A 4,593-nucleotide genomic window follows, 5' to 3' on the forward strand; every position below is an offset into this window, starting at 1 on the left:
AGTGCCTGCCTGGCAAGCGCAAGGTCTTGAGTTTGATTCCTGGTACTGAAAGAAAAACAAAAACAAACAAACAAAAAGGAATGGGCCACAATCTGCTTATCTGTTCACCTGTCAATGAATAACTAGACTGCATTTAAATTGTTTCCAATTTAAAACTGCTGTGAATACTTGTGTACAGATGTTTATGTGAACATCAATTACTTTCATTTGTCTTGAGTAAATGCCAAGGAGTAGAATGGATGGGACATATAGTAAGTATATGTTTAACTTTTCAAGAAAGTACACAATTGTTTTTAAAGGTGATTATATAATTTTAGGTTCTCACTAATGTGTAAGAAAATTTAGTTACTGCATATCCTCTCCAATGTTTGATATGGTCAATCTTTTTTATTGAAATATTTTAATAAGAATGTTGCATTACTTTTTTCTGTGTTGCTGGGGATTGACCCCAGGACCTCATGCATACTAGGCAAGTGCTCTACCACTGAGCCACAACTCCAACCTCTCATTGTGGTTTTAATTTGCACTTTCCTAGTGGGTAGTGACTTTGAGCATTTTCTCACCTGCTTACTTGATATCTGTAGTTCTTCTCTCATGAAGTACCTGTTCAAATCCTTTCTCTCTACACCCCTCTTTTGAGGGGAGATTGAACTTAGGGTCTTATGCATGCTAGGCAAGTGCTTTACATCTCAGGTTTGCTTCTATAAAAAATAAATCTGTTGAGTTTGGGATGGTGGCACACACCTGTAATCCCAGCATTCTGGAGGCTGAGGCAGAAGGATTACAAGTTGGAGCCCCAACTGGGAAATTTAGCAAGGCCTTGTGTTTTTTTTTTTTTTTTTTTTTTGTCATTTTGAGACAGGGTCTCACCATGCAGTTAAGGCTGCCTTGAGCTCACTTTATACCCCAGGCTGGCCTCGAACTCGCAAGATCCTCCTGCCTCAGCCTCCCAAGTGCTGGGATTATAGGCATGTGCCACCACACCTGGCTAAGGCCTTGTTTTAAAATAAAAAGTAAAAAAAAAGGGCTGGGGACATATCTCAATGTGAAGGCTCTGGGTTTAATCCCCAATACCCAAAAAGAAAAGCTTGTTTTCTTCTCATTATTGAACTTTGAGAATTCTTGAGGTATTCTAGATATAAATCCTTTTTTTTTTTTTTTTTTTTTTTTTGGTGCCAGGAATTGAATTCAGGACATTGCACTTGCCAGGCAAGTGCTTGTGCTGCTGAGGTATATCCCGGGCCATAAATCATTTATCATATCTGTAATTTGCAAATATGTTCTCTCAGTCTATGCTTGTCTTTTCATTCTTTTAAATGTATTTTCAGTGAGAAGTTTTAAATTTTCTTACTTTCTTTCTCTTTCTTTCCTGCCTTTTTGAGACAGGATTTCAATATGTAGTTCAAACTGGCCTTAAACTCACTTTGTAGCGCAGGCTGGCCTAAAATTCACGGTGATCCTCCTGCCTCAGCCTCCTGACTGCTGGGATTACAGGAATGTACCACCAAGCCCGTCATGGCTTCTTTTTCTGAACATTTCCCTTGACCCATTTCAGGAAGCTATCTCGACTCTTTGTTTAATATGCTCAATATGCACATTAATCCTCTCAGCAATAATCTTGCCCTTAACTTGCTTGTTTACAACAATGCCAACAGCATACTGGGTAACACTGTAGACTCTTCAGCTTTGCCATGATTTTGATTAGGATTTCATTGAATCTACAATTATAAGAGTTGACACCTTTTTTTTTCTTTTTTGGTACTGGGAATCAAATTCAGGACCTTGTGCTTGCCAGGCAGGAGCTGTGCCGCTGAGCTAAAGCCCCAGCCCCCACCAGCCCACTGACATCTTAATATATTACTGAATATCAGCACTCTGAGGGGCTGAGGTAGGAGGATCACAAATTCAAGTTCAAAACCAGCCTGTGCCACTTAGCAAGGCCCTGTCTCAAAAACAAACAAAAACAAAAAGCCAAGAACCGAGAGTATAGTTCAGTGCAAAGACTTCGGGTTCAATTCCCAGTACTGCCACACACACACACAAAGAATATTATTGCATCTGTCCCCTAGCCCTCATTAACACAGTATATATCTCCAGTATTCAAGTCTCCTTTAATTTTTTTCAGCAATGCTTTATGGTTTTAAATATTCTGGTATTGTACATCTTTTGTCATATTCATCCCTAAGAATTTTAATTTTTTTTAATGTTCTGCCAGTTTTAATCTGGAAAATTTAAAAAAAAATGTATTACTCTCATTGCATTTTTTCTGTAAATCTAAAAGTATTCCAGGGGCTGGGGATTTAGCTCAGCGGCAAAGCGCCTGCCTGGCAAGCGCAAGGTCGTGAGTTTGGTTCCCAGTACCGGAGAAAAACCAAAAAAAAAATAAAAATAAAAATAAAAAAATAAATAAATAAATAAAATTATTCTAATATATGAAGCTGAGGTGGGCTGGGCAGAAGGCTGAGAGAGAGGCAGATGCCCAATACTGGAGGGGGTGTCCTTTTTATGCAAGGACACATCGTCATACAACTGCGGGGCCCAGGAGTCTGCCTGAGGTAGAAAATAACACTGGTAAAGCCCGGCTCTAGTGGGCAATTTGAATTGAAGAAGAGGGACAGCATTTTTAGGACTTGAGTTCCCCCTCATCTGTCAGCAGTTGTGAATGGAGACCATCTCTATGCAGGTTGTCGATGTTCCTCTGTCCACATACTGGTGCAATTTCTCTCTTCAGCCATAGAGCTCCTGAGGGCAGGGGCTGCAGTTCCTGACACTCAAGAAGGGGCAAGGGATGATGAGTGGAAAGAAACACCTACAGGGTTCATGATGCGGTGAGAAGAGTCATACTCTAGGAGTCCAGAGACCTTCATCTCAAATCCTGTCCATGCTATCCTTCCCGTGTGGCCGCTACAAGTCATTTTTATTCTGCATCATAAGAAGTTGAATCAGATAACATTACAGATGCTTTCTATCTCTACTATTTTCTATGAGAAGAACAAGAGTATTTTATTTGTCACCTAGCGTAGTGCCTGGGCCATAGTAAGGGTTAGAGAAATAATGTGATTAGTGAATGAATGAATGAATGAATAAAATACTTTTAAAAAGGAGGTTCCAGACATGGCCAGCTGGTGGCAACACCTCTGTACAAAATCACACGGGGTAGTTAACGGTCTCAGACCAAGGGAAAAGCTTTAGGGTAGAAATGCGTAAAGGCTGACGGGGTTGTGTGTGTGTGTGTGTGTGTGTGATTGGACTACTGGATATTTTAGAGATAGCAAAGCCCTGCAATTCTGGCCCAGCTTATTTTCTTAAACCCAAGAGACGATCAGTCAAACACACTGAAGCTATCTTAGCTGGCAGACTGGCAAGATGATTCCGGTGGGCAGAAAGGTAGACATGGCCCTGCGAGGTGGGCCAACTGGCACAAAGCACACAGGAACAGTCTGTGTGGCTGGGTAGCAGCCTGTGGTCGTCACGAGACTTGGGCCGGCCACTCCCCTTCAGCCACCCTGGCTCAGAATCCCAGACACCCTGGCACCCAGCCTGGATCTCTCACTTGTGGGCTCCTCATATGGGTTCACCAATCCCACCATTGATTTGTTATCCCAAAGGGAGCCTCAGCTTCTTCAGAACCCCAAGAAAACAGTATCAAATATTAACTTACTTAGGCAGCAGAGGGCAAGGTGTTGACTATGGTATCGGAATCTTTGAAACAAGCCTCGCTGTTTTATGCATCTGCTTCCCTCGTTCTCTTTTCCCCAATGAAGCCCCTGCGGTTGACAGAGACGTGAGCTGTGAAAGACATGAGCTATGAGAGCTAGTGAGGCACTTGGCGCAGTTGGAACAGACTGTAGGGACACAGGATGAGGTGTGGCGAGGGCACGTCACAGACCCAGAGCTCTGAAATGCGGCTCAGGGAGCAGAGGATAGAGCCGGGCTACTACTGAACCCTCAGACCAGAGCAGGAAAGGTGAGGCAGCGGCGGGGGTGGTGAGGTTGACACAATGACTTAATAAGCCAGAACAGGAACAGAACTGAGGCCAGATCCAGGCTCAGGTCCATCTAGATCCTCACAGCGCCAGTGTTCCCGGTGGGGAGGGAACAGGAAGCTGTGACTTCCTGTCTCTCCTTTCCCTCCCTGTTCTTAGCCCCAAGGTCACTTACTGCTGAGATGAATTCCAACCTGTGTTTTAGTTGGCACAGTTCCCTGGGCACGATGACAATAGCTGCTCGATGTCTTGCTCCCTTCCACCACAAACACCCCAGACTTCTGTGAAATAAGTCAATGCAAAGACATAAAAAGTGCTGTCTGGGGCTGGAGATTTAGCTCAGCGGCACAGAGCCTGCCTGGCAAGAGCAAGGTCATGAGTTCAATTCCTGGTACGGGGGCGGGGGAGAGCTGCCTTCAGATGCGTTATGCACATGTACCAACTCCCCACGATGAATGTAATCATTACAAACTGCACACACGTACTAAGAAAAATTTACTAGTAAGTGACATCTCATGTGTATTATTCATGTGTATTATTTCATCCCAGTAATCCTGTGAAACAGACTTTTTCACAATTTAATTTTATTTTGGTGCTGGGGATCAAA

General features: G+C 43.2%; 1 non-coding gene across 1 annotated transcript; it reads right to left on the bottom strand.

Annotated features, from left to right (window-relative positions):
• Window positions 1–427: 427 nt before the first annotated feature.
• Window positions 428–499, bottom strand: Trnat-agu. The gene has a single exon. It is a non-coding gene; the product is annotated as a tRNA-Thr (tRNA).
• Window positions 500–4,593: the final 4,094 nt, after the last annotated feature.

The sequence above is a fragment of the Chinchilla lanigera genome, unplaced genomic scaffold (assembly GCF_000276665.1).
Source record: "Chinchilla lanigera isolate Chin_1 unplaced genomic scaffold, ChiLan1.0 scaffold00144, whole genome shotgun sequence".
Lineage (NCBI taxonomy): Eukaryota > Metazoa > Chordata > Mammalia > Rodentia > Chinchillidae > Chinchilla > Chinchilla lanigera.